The 21,201-nt window shown below is 39.3% G+C and overlaps 1 protein-coding gene across 17 annotated transcripts in view; it reads right to left on the bottom strand.

Moving 5' to 3' along the window:
• Positions 1 to 21,201, bottom strand: part of RGS6 (regulator of G protein signaling 6) — a 625,171-nt gene that overhangs the window by 467,427 nt on the left and 136,543 nt on the right. The gene's annotated exons all lie outside the window — the stretch shown is intronic.

The following is a 21,201-nucleotide window of genomic DNA, read 5'->3' as shown; positions in this document are numbered from 1 at the left end:
TTACTGGCTGGATCTGTCTCCCTCCTTTTCATTCCCCCTTTTATCCTTCTGGCCACCTCTGTTACCTTCCTCCTTCTTCTCTTCTCTGTATAACCCCGTGAACATCTCTGAGTGGTCCAGTTGTGGAGTGCACATAAGGAAGTGACTACTGGCTAGCCCACTCTCTCCACTATTGATTCACCTCATCTCATTTGGGTCACCTCTAACTCCCTCCTCCCTCTTCTCTTCTCCATGTAACCCTGTGAACCTCTCTGAGTGACCCTCACTGTAGAGAAACTTATCATCTTTAATGTAGATGTTTTATCAATGGTGCTGTATAGAAGGAGAAGTTTTGAAACTACTGTAAAAATAAGACCGATAATCGGAAGCAGGAGACTTAAGTCCAAACCCTGACTCCAGGGAACTCCTGACTCCAAGGAACATTCATTGACAGGAGCTCATCAAATGCCTCCATACCGACACTGAAACCAAGCACCACCCAAGGGCCAATAAGTTCCAGGGCAAGACATACCAAGCAAATTCTCCAGCAACAAAGGAACACAGTCCTGAGCTTCAAGATACAGGCTGCCCAAAGTCACCCCAAAACTATAGATATCTCATAACTCATTACTGGACATTTCATTGCACTCCAGAGAGAAGAAATACAGCTCCACCCACCAGAACACCGACACAAGCTTCCCTAACCAGGAAACCTCGACAAGCCACCTGTACAAACCCACACACAGTGAGGAAACGCCATAATAAAGAGAACTCCACAAACTGCCAGAATACAGAAAGGATACCCCAAACTCAGCAATTTAAACAAGATGAAGAGACAGAGGAATACTCAGCAGATAAAGGAACAGGATAAATGCCCACCAAACCAAACAAAAGAGGAAGAGATAGGGAATCTACCTGATAAAGAATTCCGAATAATGATAGTGAAATTGATCCAAAATCTTGAAACTAAAATGGAATCACAGATAAATAGCCTGGAGACAAGGATTGAGAAGATGCAAGAAAGGTTTAACAAGGACCTAGAAGAAATAAAAAAGAGTCAATATATAATGAATAATGCAATAAGTGAAATTAAAAACACTCTGGAGGCAACAAATAGTAGAATAACAGAGGCAGAAGACAGGATTAGTGAATTAGAAGATAGAATGGTAGAAATAAATGAATCAGAGAGGATAAAAGAAAAACGAATTAAAAGAAATGAGGACAATCTCAGAGACCTCCAGGACAATATTAAACGCTACAACATTCGAATCATAGGGGTTCCAGAAGAAGAAGACAAAAAGAAAGACCATAAGAAAATACTTGAGGAGATAATAGTGGAAAACTTCCCTAAAATGGGGAAGGAAATAATCACCCAAGTCCAAGAAACCCAGAGAGTACCAAACAGGATAAACCCAAGGAGAAACACCCCAAGACACATATTAATCAAATTAACAAAGATCAAACACAAAGAACAAATATTAAAAGCAGCAAGGGAAAAACAACAAATAACACACAAGGGAATTCCCATAAGGATAACAGCTGATCTTTCAATAGAAACTCTTCAAGCCAGGAGGGAATGGCAAGACATACTTAAAATGATGAAAGAAAATAACCTACAGCCCAGATTATTGTACCCAGCAAGGATCTCATTCAAGTATGAAGGAGAAATCGAAAGCTTTTCAGACAAGCAAAAGCTGAGAGAATTCTGCACCACCAAACCAGCTCTCCAACAAATACTAAAGGATATTCTCTAGACAGGAAACACAAAAACTGTGTATAAACTCGAACCCAAAACAATAAAGTAAATGGCAACGGGAACATACTTATCAGTAATTACCTTAAATGTAAATGGGTTGAATGCCCCAACCAAAAGACAAAGACTGGCTGAATGGATACAAAAACAAGACCCCTACATATGTTGTCTACAAGAGACCCACCTCAAAACAGGGGACACATACAGACTGAAAGTGAAGGGCTGGAAAAAGATTTTCCATGCAAATAGGGACCAAAAGAAAGCAGGAGTAGCAATACTCATATCAGATAAAATAGACTTTAAAACAAAGGCGGTGAAAAGAGACAAAGATGGTCACTACATAATGATCAAAGGATCAATCCAAGAAGAAGATATAACAATTATAAACATATATGCACCCAACACGGGAGCACCACAGTACGTAAGACAAATGCTAACAAGTATGAAAGGAGAAATTAACAATAACACAATAATAGTGGGAGACTTTAATACCCCACTCACACCTATGGATAGATCAACTAAACAGAAAATTAACAAGGAAACACAAACTTTAAACGATACAATAGACCAGTTAGACCTAATTGATATCTATAGGTCATTTCATCCCAAAACAATGAATTTCACCTTTTTCTCAAGCGCACATGGAACCTTCTCCAGGATAGATCACATCCTGGGCCATAAAGCTAGCCTTGGTAAATTCAAAAAAATAGAAATCATTCCAAGCATTTTTTCTGACCACAATGCAGTAAGATTAGATCTCAATTACAGGAGAAAAACTATTAAAAATTCCAACATATGGAGGCTGAACAACACGCTGCTGAATAACCAACAAATCACAGAAGAAATCAAAAAAGAAATCAAAATTTGCATAGAAACGAATGAAAATGAAAACACAACAACCCAAAACCTGTGGGACATGGTAAAAGCAGTCCTAAGGGGAAAGTTCATAGCAATACAGGCACACCTCAAGAAACAAGAAAACAGTCAAATAAATAACCTAACTCTACACCTAAGGCAACTAGAAAAGGAAGAAATGAAGAACCCCAGGGTTAGTAGAAGGAAAGAAATCTTAAAAATTAGAGCAGAAATAAATGCAAAAGAAACAAAAGAGACCATAGCAAAAATCAACAAAACCAAAAGCTGGTTCTTTGAAAGGATAAATAAAATTGACAAACCATTAGCCAGACTCATCAAGAAACAAAGGGAGAAAAATTAAATCAATAAAATTAGAAACGAAAATGGAGAGATCACAACAGACAACACAGAAATACAAAGGATCATAAGAGACTACTATCAACAATTATATGCCAATAAAATGGACAACGTGGAAGAAATGGACAAATTCTTAGAAAAGTACAACTTTCCAAAACTGGACCAGGAAGAAATAGAAAATCTTAACAGACCCATCACAAGCATGGAAATTGAAACTGTAATCAAAAATCTTCCAGCAAACAAAAGCCCCGGTCCAGACGGCTTCACAGCTGAATTCTACCAAAAATTTAGAGAAGAGCTAACACCTATCCTGCTCAAACTCTTCCAGAAAATTGCAGAGGAAGGTAAACTTCCAAACTCATTCTATGAGGCCACCATCACCCTAATACCAAAACCTGACAAAGATCCCACAAAAAAAGAAAACTACAGGCCAATATCACTGATGAACATAGATGCAAAAATCCTTAACAAAATTCTAGCAATCAGAATCCAACAACACATTAAAAAGATCATACACCATGATCAAGTGGGCTTTATCCCAGGGATGCAAGGATTCTTCAATATCCGCAAATCAATCAATGTAATACACCACATTAACAAATTGAAAAATAAAAACCATATGATTATCTCAATAGATGCAGAGAAAGCCTTTGACAAAATTCAACATCCATTTATGATAAAAACTCTCCAGAAAGCAGGAATAGAAGGAACATACCTCAACATAATAAAAGCTATATATGACAAACCCACTGCAAACATTATCCTCAATGGTGAAAAATTGAAAGCATTTCCTCTAAAGTCAGGAACAAGACAAGGGTGCCCACTTTCACCATTACTATTCAACATAGTTTTGGAAGTTTTGGCCACAGCAATCAGACCAGAAAAAGAAATAAAAGGAATCCAAATTGGAAAAGAAGAAGTAAAACTCTCACTATTTGCAGATGACATGATCCTCTACATAGAAAACCCTAAAGAGTCCACCAGAAAATTACTAGAAATAATCAATGACTATAGTAAAGTTGCAGGATATAAAATCAACACACAGAAATCCCTTGCATTCCTATACACTAATAATGAGAAAACAGAAAGAGAAATTAAGGAAACAATTCCATTCACCATTGCAACGGAAAGAATAAAATACTTAGGAATATATCTACCTAAAGAAACTAAAGACCTATATATAGAAAACTATAAAACACTGGTGAAAGAAATCAAAGAGGACACTAATAGATGGAGAAATATACCATGTTCATGGATTGTAAGAATCAATATAGTGAAAATGAGTATACTACCCAAAGCAATTTATAGATTCAACGCAATCCCTATCAAGCTACCAACAGTATTCTTCACAGAGCTAGAACAAATAATTTCACAATTTGTATGGAAATACAAAAAACCTCGAATAGCCAAAGCGATCTTGAGAAAGAAGAATGGAACTGGAGGAATCAACTTACCTGACTTCAGGCTCTACTACAAAGCCACAGTTATCAAGACAGTATGGTACTGGCACAAAGACAGAAATATTGATCAATGGAATAAAATAGAAAGCCCAGAGATAAATCCACACACATATGGACACCTTATCTTCGACAAAGGAGGCAAGAATATACAATGGATTAAAGACAATCTCTTTAACAAGTGGTGCTGGGAAATCTGGTCAGCCACTTGTAAAAGAATGAAACTGGACCACTTTCTAACACCATACACAAAAATAAACTCAAAATGGATTAAAGATCTAAACGTAAGACCAGAAACTATAAAACTCCTAGAGGAGAACATAGGCAAAACACTCTCCGACATACATCACAGCAGGATCCTCTATGACCCACCTCCCAGAATATTGGAAATAAAAGCAAAAATAAACAAATGGGACCTAATTAACCTTAAAAGCTTCTGCACATCAAAGGAAACTATTAGCAAGGTGAAAAGACAGCCTTCAGAATGGGAGAAAATAATAGCAAATGAAGCAACCGACAAACAACTAATCTCAAAAATATACAAGCAACTCCTACAGCTCAACTCCAGAAAAATAAACGACCCAATCAAAAAATGGGCCAAAGAACTAAATAGACATTTCTCCAAAAAAGACATACAGATGGCTAACAAACACATGAAAAGATGCTCAACATCACTCATTATCAGAGAAATGCAAATCAAAACCACTATGAGGTACCATTTCACACCAGTCAGAATGGCTGCGATCCAAAAGTCTACAAATAATAAATGCTGGAGAGGGTGTGGAGAAAAGGGAACCCTCTTACACTGTTGGTGGGAATGCAAACTAGTCCAGCCACTATGGAGAACAGTGTGGAGATTCCTTAAAAAACTGGAAATAGAACTGCCTTATGATCCAGCAACCCCACTGCTGGGCATACACACTGAGGAAACCAGAAGGGAAAGAGACACGTGTACCCCAATGTTCATCGCAGCACTGTTTATAATAGCCAAGACGTGGAAGCAACCTAGATGTCCATCAGCAGATGAATGGATAAGAAAGCTGTGGTACATATACACAATGGAGTATTACTCTGCCATTAAAAAGAATACATTTGAATCAGTTCTAATGAGGTGGATGAAACTGGAGCCTATTATACAGAGTGAAGTAAGCCAGAAGGAAAAACATAAATACAGTATACTAACGCATATATATGGAATTTAGAAAGATGGTAACAACAACCCGGTGTATGAGACAGCAAAAGAGACACTGATGTATAGAACAGTGTTATGGACTCTGTGGGAGAGGGAGAGGGTGGGAAGATGTGGGAGAATGGCAATGAAACATGTAAAATATCATGTAGGAAACGAGTTGCCAGTCCAGGTTCGATGCATGATGCTGGATGCTTGGGGCTGGTCCACTGGGACGGCCCAGAGGGATGGTATGGGGAGGGAGGAGGGAGGAGGGTTCGGGATGGGGAACACATGTATACCTGTGGCGGATTCATTTTGATATTTGGCAAAACTAATACAATTATGTAAAGTTTAAAAATAAAATAAAATTGGAAGAAAAAATAAAAAAATAAAAAATAAAAAAAAAAAAAACAAAAGTATCCCAACATTGTTAATAGGCTATGCTCCAATATAAAATTAAAAGTTTGAAAAAAATTAGAACATTACTAATAGTTAGTTATCCCACTCCCCAACATAACCATTATCTCAAATTTTGTGCTTCCTACTTAAAAAAAAAAAATGTATTGTTAAGTTGGATGTTTCTGAATTTAATGAAAAGAGTTTTATACTCATTACATTCTTCCGGAATTCCTTTTAAACTCCCAGTCATTATTAAGATTTATCCATGTTGACAGTATCTATACTTCACTCACGTTTCACGTCTTTATAATCCTCCACTGAGTTACATATTTTTTTAAATGTTTTCATCTTATCTGATGGAGGCAAAATACTCAGAGCAAAATAATCTAACTTATATTTCATAATTATGGTCCTAAGAACACACAATAATAATACTTCAGGAAAACTAGGGTTTAGATATTTAGCAGCTAGAGTAATTGGGGCTTTGTTCATTAGCTGCAGATATTCAGACACTATTTAGCTGACTGATTAGAAAAAAAATCAAGAGGAAAATGTTTATTTTTAACTTCCAGTTAGAAACCTTCAGTCAGTTCACTTGCTCAGTTGTGTCCAACTCTTTGCAACCCCATGGACTGCACCACGCCAGGCCTCCCTGTCCATCACCAACTCCCGGAGCTTGCCTAAACTCATGTCCATCGAGTCGGTGATGCCATCCAGCCATCACATCCTTTGTTGTTCCCTTCTCCTCCTGCCTTCAATCTTTACCAGCATCTGGATCTTTCCCACTGAATCAGTTCTTCACATCAGGTGGACAAATATTGGAGTTTCAGCTTCAGCATCAGTCCTTCCAACGAATATTCAGGACTGATTTCCTTGAGGATTGACTTGTTGGATCTCCTTGAAGTCCAAGCGACTCTCAAGAGTCTTCTCCAACACCACAGTTCAAAAGCATCAATTCTTCAGCGCTCAGCTTTCTTCACAGCCCACCTCTCACATTGATACATGACTACTGAAAAAACCATAGCCTTAACTAGACGGACCTTTGTTGGCAAAGTAATGTCTCTGCTTTTAACTATGCTGTCTAGGTTGGTCATAACTTTCCTTCCAAGGAGTAAGCATCTTCTAATTTCATGGCTTCAATCATCATATGCAGTGATTTTGGAACCCCCAAAAATAGTCAGCCACTGTTTCCACTGTTTCCCCATCTATTTGCCATGAAGTGATGGGATCAGATGCCATGATCTTAGTTTTTTGAATGTTGAGTTTTAAGCCAGCTTTTTCACTCTCTTCTTTCACTTTCATCAAGAGGCTCTTAAGTTCTTCTTCACTTCCTGCCATAAGGGTGGTGTCATCTGCATATCTGAAGTTATTGATTTCTCCCAGCAATCTTGATTCCAGCTTGTGCTTCCTCCAGCCCAGCGTTTCTCATGATGTACTCTGCATATAAGTTAAATAAGCAGGGTGACAATATAAGCTTTGACGTACTCCTTTCCCAACTTGGAACCACTCTGTTGTTTCATGTCTGGTTCTAACTGTTGCTTCTTTACCTGCATACAGATTTCTCAAGAGGCAGGTAAGGTAGTCTGGTATTCTCATCTCTTTAAGAATTTTCCATAGTTTGTCATGATCCACACACTCAAAGGCTTTGGTGAGTCCATAAAGCAGAAATAGATGTTTTTCTGGAACTCTCTTGCTTTTCTGATGATCTAGCAGATGTTGGCAATTTGATCTCTGGTTCCTCTGCCTTTTCTAAAGCCAGCTTGAACATCTGGAAGTTCACTGTTCACATACTGTTGAAACCTGGCTTGGAGGATTTTGAGCATTACTTTGCTAGTTTGTGAGATGAATGCAATTGTGTGATAGTTTGAACATTCTTTGGCATTGCCTTTCTTTGGGATTGGAATGAAAACTGACCTTTTCCAGTCCTGTGGCCACTGCTGAGTTTTCCAAATTTGCTGGCATATTGAGTGCAGCACTTCCACAGCATCATCTTTCAGGATTTGAAATAGCTCAACTCGAATTCCATCACCTCCACTAGCTTTGTTCATAGTGATGCTTCCTAAGACCCACTTGACTTCACATTCCAGGATGTCTGGCTCTAGGTGAGTGATCACACCATCATGATTATCTGGGTGATGAAGATCTTTTTTGTATAGTTTTTCTGTGCATTCTAGCCACCTCTTATTAATACCTTCTGCTTCTGTTAGGTCCATGTGCTCATCTTTGCATGAAATGTTCCCTTGATATCTCTAATTTTCTTGAAGAGATCACTAGTCTTTCCCATCCTATTGTTTTCCTCTACGTCTTTGCATTGATCACTGAGGAAGGTTTTCTTATCTCTCCATGCTATTCTTTGGAACTCTAAATTCAATTGGGTATATCTTTTCTTTTCTCCTTTGCCTTTAGCTTCTCTTCTTTTCTCAGCTATTTGTAAGACCTCCTCAGACAACTATTTTGCCTTTTTGCATTTCTTTTTCTTGGGGATGGTCTTGATCACTGCCTCCTGTACGATGTCATGAACCTCCATCCATAGTTCTTCAGGCACTCTATCAAATTTAATCCCTTGAATCTATTTGTCACTTTCATTGTATAACTGTAAGCAATTTGCTTTAGGTCATACCTGAATGGTCTAGTGGTTTTCCCTACTTTCTTCAATTTAAGTCTAAATTTGGCAATAAGGAGTTCATGATCTGAGCCATAGTCAGCGCCTGGTCTTGTTTTTGCTGACTGTATAGAGCATCTCCACCTTTGGCTGCAAAGAATATAATCAATCTGCTTTTGGTGTTGACCATCTGGTGATGTCCATGTGTAAAGTCTTCTCTTGTGTTGGTGGAAGAGGGTGTCTGCTATGACCACTGTATTTTCTTGGCAAATGTCTGTGAGCCTTTGCCCTGCTTCATTTTGTACTCTGAGGCCAAATTTGCCTGTTACTCCAAGTATCTCTTGACTTCCTACTTTTGCATTCCAGTCCCCTATGACCAAAAGGACATATTTTTTTGTGTGTTAGTTCTATAAGTTCTTGTAGGTCTTCACAGAACCATTCAACTTCAGCTTCTTCAGCATTACTAGTTGGGTATAGGCTTGGATTACTGTGATATTGAATGGTTTGCCTTGGAAACAAACAGAGATCATTGTGTTATTTTTGAGACTGCACCCAAGTACTGCATGTTGGACTCTGTTGACAATGAGGGCTACTCCATTTCTTCTAAGGGATTCTTGCCCACAGAAGTAGATATAATGGTCATCTGAATTAAATTTGCCCATTTCAGTCCATTTTTGTTCACCGATTCCTAAAATGACAATGTTCACTCTTGCCATCTCCTGTTTGACACTTCCAATTTACCTTGATTTATGGACCTAACATTCCAGGTTCCTATGCAATATTGTTCTTTACACCATCACCAGTCACATCCACTACTGGGCGTTGTTTTCACTTTGGCTCCATCTGTTCATTCTTTCTTGAGCTATTTCTCCACTCATCTCCAGTAGCATATTGGACACCTAGCGACCTGGGGAGTTCATCTTTCAGTGTCCTATCTTTTTGCGTTTTCATACTGTTCATGGGGTTCTCAAAGCAAGAATACTGAAGTGGTTTGCATTCCCTTCTCCAGATTTTTCTGAGGTGGAGAAAAAATATTTTTTTAATTGACATATAGTTGACTTACAGTATTGTGTTAATTTTTGCTGTCTCACAAAGTGACTCAGCTGTACCTATATATTCTTTTTTTAGTATTTTTTTCCATTATGGTTTATCATAGGATACTGAATACAGTTTCTGTGCTGTACCATAGGACCTTGCTGTTTATCCACTCTGTATACCCTAGTTTACTTCTGCTAGCCCCAACTCCCTCCCCCTTGGCAACCACCAGTCTGTTCTCCGTGAGTCTATTTTTATTTCATCTATTGGTTCATTTTGTGTGATGTTTTAAATGCCACATATAAGTGGATATCATACAGTATTTGTCTTTTTTTTTCCTGACTCAGTTCACTTAGTATGATAATTTCTCATTGCATTCATGTTGCTAAAATGCTGCTGTTCTTTTTATGGCTGAGTAGTATTCCAGATCCATTCATCTGTTTATGGTTAGGTTGTTTTCATGTCTTAGCCACTGTGAATAGTGCTACTATGAACATAAGGGTGCATATATCTTTTTGGATTATAGCTTTGTCTGGATATATGTCCAGGAGTGGGATTTCTGGATCATACGGTAATCCTATTTTTAGTTTCCTGGGGAATCTCCATACCATTTTCCATAGTGGCTGCACCAACCTACATTCCCACCAACAGTGTAGGAGGGTTCCCTTTGAGGCGAAGAGATGAGGGGGAGAAAAATATGCTCTAATACAGTACAATAAGGTAAAAGGAGAAGATGTTAGAGCAAAGAAGAAAGAGAGATGACCTTGTGCTTCAGTTGCATCCGACTCTTTGTGACCCCATAGACTGTAACCCACCAGGCTCCTCTGTCCATGGGATTCTCCAGGCAAGAATACTGGAGTGGGTTGCCATTCCCTTCTCCAAAGGATCTTCCCAATCCAGGGAGCGAACCCACATCTCCTGTGTCTCCTGCACTGCGAGCAGATTCTTTACCACTGAGCCACTGGGAAAGCCTAGAGAAGGCCTTAAGAAAATGCAAAATGTCGCTGGGAACATTTTCACAGTTACAAAGCAGCAATGCCCAGCCTAGAGTAAAATGTCTATACCGCTCCTTCTGGATGTAAAGAGTGAGGCACAAACCAAAGAGAAGAACCCATACAATTAAAATAACAAAGGCAAACATTGTGGGGAAAAAAATGATGCCTTTAGTCCAAAAGAATGCACAGGTGTCCTCCAGCAAATATTATGATGTTGTGATCCAGAACACAGGGGTGAAACTGTTTTATCTCCCACAGCATCTTATCAGCAGGGAGCGGGAGGTAGAAACTGGTTCCCCTATTGCTTCTCTGGATGCACAGGCAGCTTCATTTGAGCCTTTTCTAAGACAGTGATCATTCAGTGTACTTTATTCCTGAGATTTAAAAAATAAAAAAAATGACTTTGGTATGTCTCTAAGGGGAAAGACCAGAAATATACATCAAATTGGCCTGGCATTACAAGAGGAGGAGGGGGAAAAGACACATACAGTCCCAATTTCTGCACTCTTGGAATTAATCTTTTTAAGAAATGATGGGCCAGGAGAGCCTGGCAGGCTACAGTCCATGGGCTCGCAAAGAGTCAGATATGACTGAGCATGTAATAAATGATTAAGATATCTGTGTGGGAGTCATGAAGAGAACATTCGATAAATGTTAATTCCTTTCCCTTTTATGTTCTTAGTTCCTTATCCTCATGTCTTATTTTGCAAAGAAAATGACTCTCAGTCATTCTACATGTATGGAGTCCAAATAAAGCCCAGTAATTAACAACCTAATTAGCATAATTCATGTTAACCTTGAAGCTAATGATGCCCAAGGTACTGAGCTTCTTATGCGGTAGATTTCTTTAGGAAATGAATCAGGGGTGAGGCCAGGGGATTTCAGATGGAAGATCCTTCCAGAAATGCTTTCCACCTGCTTAGATATTTTAAAGATTTTACAGTCTAGTTTACCATTTGAGAACAACCCAGGCTTTGGGGAGACAAGTAACCACAATCCAGACACGGAGTTGCTGAAAATTAACTTTGGGTTTTTCAGTTTTTTATGTATGTGCAAGTTTCAGCATAAAAAGATCAATAAACGGGCTTTGACCCAATATAGGCAGGCCTGAGACAGTTCACCTGATGAGTCTCCCTCTGATTGCCAAAAACAATAAAAGAGCGAAGCAAATGCTCACAGTAGCTGCATCACAATCATGCATTCTCCTGAACTGAGAAAGGGATCTATTTTTCATCTGAGGCAAGGGGAATTACAGGATCTGTTCGATCTTATAATTCAATTTCTTTATTTTATAGATGAGTACCAAAGCTGCAACCAGTCAAGTCTTGCAGACTTGCAGAGAGACCTTAAGTGCTTAGTCCAGAAAATTCTAGTCTATGACTCATTCCAAAACCACTGTGTTTTTAGCAGGAAAAAAAGGCAAAGGTCTATGCAACATGGAATTTCAACACATGACCATTGCCATTACTGACAATTCTCAACCCTGATGCTTTGCGGTATCGGTGCTAACGAACTTCACTGTGAAGCTAGAATGACCTCCCTCCCTGTCTTCCAGGCTGCTCAGTCCCCAAGTACAAGATGGACAGGCAAGCCTGTCTAATTCAGGCCATTTTCCCACGTGTCACTTCTGGCTCCTGCTCAAGCAATACACAGGCTCTTGGATTTGTTTTTTTTTTTTTTTTAAATAAGAACCTGCTTACATTCATTAGAAATATCTTTAGCAGAAAGTCTGGCCAACAATAAGACTGGGAATGAAATAGAGAATAGCATGAAATTCAATGCAATCCGTTAATTTTTAGTAATAGTCTAAAACTCAACAGCTTGGAGCTGTCCTTTCTGATACCTCAGGAGACCAGCCTCATAAAAGGGAGCATCAGGGGTGGCAGAGGGTTCTTGGTGGTCTCTACAACACCCAACCCTCCCTTCTTCAGCCTTGTACTTCAGCAGAAAGTAGCTGTCTCCTCAGCTCTGAGGGGTGAAATTCTGGTTTGTCTGTCAGGGTTTCTCAGCACCCCTGACAGTTTCAGTTGCAGGCCTCTCTCTTGTGGGCCTGCCCTGGGTACTGTAGGGTGTTTGGTAGCTTCCCTGGCCTCCACCCAATAGATGCCAACAGCACTCCTCAGCTGTGATCACCAGAGCTGTCTCCACACCCAGCCAAGTGTCACCTGGGGGTGAAATCGGCTGTGCTTGGGAATCACTGGTTCTATGCCAGTTACGGGAATTTCGTTCTTTCTTAAGGTTGGTTTAAGCATGTGAGTGAATTCTGAGTACTGAGAACCTAAGTATTTCTTTTATATAGTTATGTTGTGGCTGGGAGACAGGGATGGAATGGAGCCTCAATTTTTCTCTGGATGCTTTTTTGTAGTTTTTATTTTTTGTTTTTCAGCTGCACTGTGCAGTAGGCAGGTTCTTAGTAGCCCGACCAGGAATCAAACCCGTGCCCCCTGTGGTGTCTTAACCACTGGACTGCCAGGGAAGCTCCTTTCTCCAACGCCCCACCCCCCAAAAAACAATGAACGTCATTCATTCACCCTCCTACCTTGAAATACAAGTTTGAAGTTGGGTCACTGCTACTGCTAAGTCGCTTCAGTCGTGTCCGACTCTGTGCGACCCCATAGACGGCAGCCCACCAGGCTCCCCCATCCCTGGGATTCTCCAGGCAAGAATACTGGAGTAGGTTGCCATTAAGCTTTCAACATCCTTCAGTACAAGTAAGCATTGGACCAGTTTTACAATGAGTTTTCTAGGGGGATTCTAGAAAAGGTATCTTCACTGTCCCTTGGACAGCAAGGAGATCAAACCAGTCAATCCTAAAGGAAATCAACCCTACATATTCATTGGAGGGACTGATGCTAAAGCTGAAGCTCCAATACTTTGGCCACCTGATGTGAAAAGATGACTCACTGGAAAAGACCTTGATGCTGGGAAAGACTGAAGGAAAAAGGTAGAGAGTGCGGCAGATAAGATGGTTCGATATGGTTAGATAGACTCAATGGACATGAACCTGAGAAAACTCTGGGAGATGCTGAAGGACAGGGAAGCCTGGTGTGCTGCCATCCATGAGCTAGCAAAGAGTCAGACACGACTTACAGAGTGAAAAACAACAAAAAGAAATGTGAAAGGCAGACACTGTTACATCCAGAGGCGTGTAGCCAGGTGTCAGCACACCCGTGACTCCTGGGCAGATAGGGTGACCGCATGAGGACCTGGCCTGAGGTGAAGCTGATGAGCTCTTGTTACTGGAATGAAATTGTTTCTTTAAGCCAATTTGAGTTGGGGATTTTTGTAACTTTCAGTCAAAGGCATCTTAATAAAATATCCTATTGTACTATCCTCTGCGAATACTTATAAAACCATATTGACATGCAGGATTCAAGTTCCAAAACACTATCATTATGCTTATTTCCCCCCTAAAACTTCTTTCTGCTGCTTGAAGCATTCCTGTCATCATCCTCTAAATCACAAACAATTGTCTAAGTACTATTAGGAAATAACTGAATGGCTGTAACTCCTGTCTTCTAGACAATATTTTAAAATATGTTTGTTGTTGTTCAGTCTCCCTGTCATGTCCAGCTCTTTGTAACTCCATGGACTGCAGCACCACAGGCCTCCCTGTCCCTCACCATCTCCCAAAATTTGCCCAAGTTCATGTCCATTGCTTTGGTGATGCCATCCAGCCATCTCATCCTCTGATGCCCTCTTCTCCTTCTGCCCTCAATCTTTCCCAGCATCAGGGACTTTTTCAACGAGACGTCTGTTCACATCAGTTGACCAGAACACTGGAGCTTCAGCTTCAGCATCAGTCCTTCCAATGAGTATTCAGGGGTGATTTCCCTTAAGATTGACTGGTTTGATCTCCTTGCTGTCCAAAGGACTTTGAGGAGTCTTCTCCAGCACCATAGTTTATACTTTTTAAAAAAAGATTAAAAATAATAACAAGAGGTTAATACTTAACTCTTGCTTGGGCTAAATGAGAACTTACTGAACTGTTTTCTTTCTTTTTTTCAAGGTTAACAAATATAAGAAGAAAAAATAGGTGTGGTAATAATCATTTTTAAAAAGAGAGAACACTTCACCAACTTTATAACTTCAGTTTTTAGATTGAAAAGCTTTACTAAGATGAAGACAGACTTGCATTTTGAGAATAAAAGGGCTCACAAATCCTACTCAGGCTTAATAAGAAAAAAAAGTCATCTGTACATATTCTGGAGAAATTTCAAGGGGAAAGGGGAAAATTCTGCACTCTTCCATAGAGATAGAGCAAGTAATTTAAAAAGGAAAAATAATTTCAACATTGGACTTCTCATCTGCAACACTGATGACAGACACCAATGAAACAGGAAAATACATATTTGAGGGAAAAAAAAGATATTTTTGGAAACAAGCTCAAGAAAGCGTACAATCACCGGGCTCTAAGGCAGTATATCCCCATCAAATAAAAATTAAACAAAAGCAAAGATCTCAAGGGGAAGATGAAGAATATAAGAATTAGTGCTGAGAAGTACTTTTTTAGGAAAATAGGTTAAATATATGATAATATAGCTAAGTCAAAGTAGATAATATACATGTGACTAGTGATATGTTTAAAAAGCTTTGATCCTTTAAACAATAGAAGCATGCTGCAGAAAAGTTAAAAAGTTAATAGTATCTTAAAACTACAATTCTAAATTAATTCAACTAGCCCCAGAATTTTCAAGTAAGGAGTAGAGGGAAAAAAATAATGACACAGAAGCCTGTACATACCTTTCCTCAATTCAGAGAATGTGGGTTAAATGGCTTCCCAGGTGGCTCAGGGGGTAAAGAATCTGCCAGCAGTGCAGGAGACACAGGTTCAATTCCTGGGTTCAGAAGATTCCCTGGAGAAGGGCACGGCAACCCACTCCAGTATTCTTGCCTGAAGAATCCCATGGACAAGAAGAGCCTGGCAGGCTACAGTCCACAGGGTTGCAAAGAGCTGGGACTGAAGTGACTGAGTGCACATCCATGTGGGTTTAGAACCTAATAATAAACACCTTAGCTAGTGTAGAACATCTAAGATGTTCTTTAATTTTGGTGTATCTGTGGAGAAATATGGTTTGATATAGGACTGTTAAAAACAGGAAGATAAGCACTGGCAAAACAGACGTTTTTAATTGAGCTAAGAATCACTAGGGGTAAAGGAAATGTACAAATTCTAATACATTCAGTAAAAGTACAAAAGGAAAAAATAGAAACACTTAAATACAAAAGAAGATGGAGGAAATAATGAAAGACATGAGCTATAACTGGAACAGGTGTATGAAGTTTGAGATATGGATGCAGAAGAGTGAGGGGGTGGTCTCAGTGTAGTGGCAGGCTGACATTGTGGGGCTGGGCTCGTTTCACTGGGCTAATTGTCACAGGGCTCTAGGGGAGAGAAATCCTGCTGTAGGGGGATTTGAGAATTTTGACACCCTCATTGAGAACTTGGGGAAAAAAGAACCTGAGGGGATAAAGACAGGTAATGCCTGTAGGCTAGCTTCGGCCAAAAGACTTAATACTACAACGATACTGATTCTCCCACGAACTAGCTAACCACTTAATGTAGTCTAAATACAGCTACCAAAGTTCTTGGAACTTTACAAAATGTTTAACACTCATTTAAAAGAATAAACATTCAAGAGTAGACTGAAAGAAAATTTAAAGAGTAACAGGTGTATTTGCGGAACCCATATGGCTTTATAGTAGATATAAATAGATATCCTGCTGTAGTCACAATGGTGAGGAACAGACACAGAAAAAAGACAAGTTAAAGGAAGAATTAGACCAGATTTTGCAAGAGCATCTAATAAATATTAAAAGTGGCATTTCAACATCACTTTCCAGTAGTTTTATAACCTTGGGATGGGAAGGGGCTTTCTATTCATGCCGTCAAAGTCAGAAACAATTAAAAAAAAAAAAGACTGAAAAATAGGATTACATAAAGTTGGCATTCCAAAAGGACGAATGAAACCAAACTTAGGTTAAACAACTGATGGAAAATTGAGAAGAATATTTGCACTATGTAGAACGGGCAAAGACTAATTTTATTATACACAGAGCCATTATACATCACAAAGGAAAACAACTCAGCGAAAAAGTGAGGACAATAGGAGGAAATGATAAGTCTAAGAAAACTGTGGGAGGATTCTCAACTCAACCATTAAATAATTATGTATCAATATACTTTTATTTATTTGAATTACAAAGCTTGAAAGGATTGTAAATAACCACTGCTTGCAAGGCTCTTGGAAAAGGAAACTATAATGCCCTGTCTGCAGGAATATAAATTGGCACAATTCTTCTGTGGGAAAATTTGAAGATATATATATATATATATATATATAAATACACACACACACATATGTTACATGTGCACATGTTAAAATCCAGTAATTCTCTATCTAGAAACAAGTCCCAGGTAAAAGAATATTCATTGTAGAGTTAAATAGAATATTGAAAAACTAAAAATAATGAAAATGTTATACAAGTAGTTGATTATATAAGGGTATGTCTATAACTATTAAAAACTAATTTTTCCTTTTCATCACTTTAAATATATCATGCCACCCCCTTCTAGACTGAAGTTTTGGCTAAAAAAATCGGCTGATAGTTTTGGAGATTTCCTTGTATGTTATTTGTTGCTTTTAATATTTTCTCTTTGTCTTTAATGTTTGTCAATTTGAATAAGCCAGAGAAAGACAAATATCGTATGATATCATTTACATATGGAATCTAAAAAAATAATAATACAAATGAACTTATATACATAACAGAAATAGACCCACAGACAAAGAAAACAAGCTTATGGGTACCAAAGGGGAAAAGGGAGGGAGCGATGAATTAGGAGTTTGGAATTAACATGTACACACTACTGATAACCAACAAAGACCTATTATAGAGCACAGGAAACTATATTCCACATTTTGTATAAACCTGTAAGGGAAAAGAATATGAAAAAAACCCCGATATATATGTAAGTATAACTGAATCACTCTGCTGTATCCCTAAAACTAACACAGCATTGCAAATCAGCTATACTTCAATAAAAACATTTTTAATAAAAAATAAAAATTAATTACTAAAAACCTAGTAAGATAAGCAATAAAGTTAGAGTGAGGAAGACAAAACAAGAACAGAAAGGGTATGGCTCCAGCATACTTTATCCTGTTTTTTCCCCAATGCAGTGAAGAGATGAGAATTTAACCACGCAGGGGCAAGGTGTCTGTGGAGGCTGCACAGCAAAGCATCACTTCCAGCTTCTCTGACAGCACTCTGCTCTCCTTCTAGTAAGGGCTTTATAAAAAGAAGAAGCAAAATGCAAAAGCTAGAAAGACAGAGGTAAATTCCCATGTGCCCTCGCCAGGACCTCTTGGAGACAAGGTCTAGGTAGGAGTTTGGGAGCTTGTTGCCCTCCAAAGAAACCGAAGGTCTTCGAAGGAGGAATTTGAGGAATGCATCCAAGCGACCTTGAGCCCTGTCACGTATAGAACTCCTGGGGATCACCAACTTGTTCATCTCATTGATTTCAGTCAGATGTATAAATATAATCAATTAGGTTTCGCATAATCCCATCAGCCTACCAGTTCCAACACTTGTACTGATGTCTGGAAGATATACAAGGTACCCAGGACTGAGAAATGGTAGGAACTCATGCTAATGACCTGCATAGGCTGGTATGGCATTGGAACAATTGTAGCAGCCTAGAATACACTGAGAATATGTCTGTAAAAAAAAAAAAAAAGTGACAGCCTGTGCATACACAGAAAAATTTATAAGAATGAATAACAAAAACATTAACAATAGTTCTTACTTCTAGGTGGTGGAACCATAGGTAACTTTCTCTTTTATATACTTTTCTAAATTACCTCTCTTTTACAGTGAACATGTATTATGTTCATAATAAAAAGTAATCTATTCTACTTAAGTAAGAAGCAAAAACTAGTTTATGGGAAAGACAAAATATAAAAGCCAAAAATAAAACAAATATATTTGTTGACAAATATAAAAACTGAATTTTATCTTCATCTTATAACTGTTCATATCTTCAGACATGGTGTGTGCTGTGTGTGTGTGTGTGTGTGTGTGTGTGTGTGTTTTCCCTAGACCTTAAAATCCTTAAGTACAAGGCTGTATCACATCATATTGTTGGGTACAGGCGGGAGGTATGGAGAGTGGGAGGTATGGCTTCCTTTGTAGCTCAGCTGGTAAAGAATCTGTCTGCAATGCAGGAGACCTGGGTTCAATCCCTGGGTTGGGAAGATCCCCCAGGGAAGAGAAAGGCTACCCACTCCAGTATCCTAGCCTGGAAAATTCCAAGGACTGTATAGTCCATGAGTTGGACATGACTGAGCGACTTTCACTTCACTTCACTTCATGGAGAGGGTAAAATGGAAACTTACATTACCACGTAAAATAGATAGCCAGTGGGAATCTGCTGTATGACTCAGGGAACTCAAACGGAGGCTCTGTAACAACCTAGAGGGGTGGCATGGGGAGGGAGGTGAGAGGGAGGGTCAAGAGGGAGGGGACATATGTATACCTATGGCTGATTCATGTTGATGTTTGGCAGAAACCTACATAATTCTGTAAAGCAGAATTATCCTTCAATTAAGAAATAAATTAATTAAAAAGAAAGCTATTCTAAAATATAGATATTTCAATACATTTATGCTCATTTAATAAAAGCTAGGAAAAATAATAATGAATAAATGAACTTACAACTTAATAAAACTGACTTTACAATGAGAACCAAGAAATTAAATAATATTTTATAAATGCTTTGATTAGTGTAATGTCACAAGTCCTGGTTTACTTTTAAATACTATTAGAAAATAGATAATTTTCTTAATGATATCTAACTGGAGATATCAGACTGTCAGGTTCAGTTCAGTTGCTCAGTCACGTCTGACTCTTTGCGACCCCATGGACTGCAGCACATCAGGCCTCCTTGTCCATCACCAACTCCCAGAGTTTACTCAAACTCATGTTCATTGAGTCGGTGATGCCATCCAACCATCTCATCCTCTGACGCCCTTTTCTCCTCCAGCCTTCTTCCCAGCATCCGGGTCTTTTCAAATTAGTCAGTTCTTCACATCAGGTGGCCAAAGTACTGGACTTTCAGCTTCAGCATCAGTCCTTCCAATGAATATTCAGGACTGATTTCCTTTAGGATGGACTGGTTGGATCCCCTTGCAGTCCAACAGACTCTCAAGAGTCTTCTCCAACAGCATAGCTCAAAAGCATCAATTCTTGGGCACTCAGGTTGCTGCTGCTGCTGCTAAGTTGCTTCAGTCGTGTCCGACTCTGTGCGACCCCACAGACAGCAGCCCACCAGGCTTCCCTGTCCCTGGGATTCTCCAGGCAAGAACACTGGAGTGGGTTGTCATTTCCTTCTCCAATGCATGAAAGTGAAAAGTGAAAGTGAAGTTGCTCAGTCGTTCCCGACTCTTCGTGACCCCATGGACTGTAGCCTACCAGGCTCCTCTGTCCATGGATTTTCCAGGCAAGAGTACTGGAGTGGGGTGCCATTGCCTTCTCCGGGCACTCACGTCGGTACTACATAAAATTTTATTTGAATTAATTTCTTCAGTTCAGTTCAGTAGCTCAGTCATGTCCAACTCTTTGCGACCCCATGAATCACAGCACGCAGGCCTCCCTGTCCATCACCAACTCCTGGAGTTCACCCAGACTCACGTCCATCGAGTCAGTGATGCCATCCAGCCATCTCATCCTCTGTCGTCCCCTTCTCCTCCTGCCCCCAATCCCTCCCCGCATCAGAGTCTTTTCCAATGAGTCAACTCTTCTCATGAGGTGGTCAAAGTACCCCGCTCCAAATACTTTTGAGACAGAAAATATCCAACAATAGTAATAATTTTGAATCAGCAGTACATTTAAAAGAACAACAATCAAGGTTTACTTTGTGCCAGCCACTACTCTAAGCATTTTACATGCATTTACTCATTTTATCCTCATGACCACACTTTGAGAGGGAGACACCATCATCGTCTCATCACCTCTATTTTCCAGATGAAGAAACTGAGCCACAGTGACATTGGGAAACTTGCCAAGGTCACACACCTCATGAGTCGCAGAGCCAAGATTTGAACTGAATTAGTCTGAAGGTGGCACCCATATAATTAACTACTGCCAAGTAATCTTCAAATTTAAACACATATTAGAAGCACTGGGAGAGTTTTAAAACTGCTGATGCCCCAGGCCACATCCAGACCAGGTACATCACAGTTTCTGGGAGTGACACTCGGGTTGCAGGTTTTTATAGTTCCCCAGATAGATCCAACGTGCAGCCAAATATGAGAACCACAGCACGATTCCATATCGCTCTGATTACTAGGCTCACCTTCACTCTGATGGCAAGCTGCTTAATATATTTTGACATGAAAATTAACACCCATTTGAAACTAACTTAATCTGCAAATCATATATTAAGTTGCTAATTGAGTGGAGGACAGGTGATTACCTGAAAGGACTGTAAGTAAACCACTGCTTTCTCAGAAGAGAGCTCCTACACCCTAATTTAAAACACACCAAGCTTCCCAGACCTACATTTACTTTCTTCCCCCAAAATGGAGGGGATGGGG

This window comes from Bos javanicus, chromosome 10, assembly GCF_032452875.1.
Source record: "Bos javanicus breed banteng chromosome 10, ARS-OSU_banteng_1.0, whole genome shotgun sequence".
In the NCBI taxonomy this organism is placed as follows: domain Eukaryota; kingdom Metazoa; phylum Chordata; class Mammalia; order Artiodactyla; family Bovidae; genus Bos; species Bos javanicus.
Note: the sequence above shows the minus strand (reverse complement) of the source record. Positions and strands in the feature narration are given on the sequence as shown.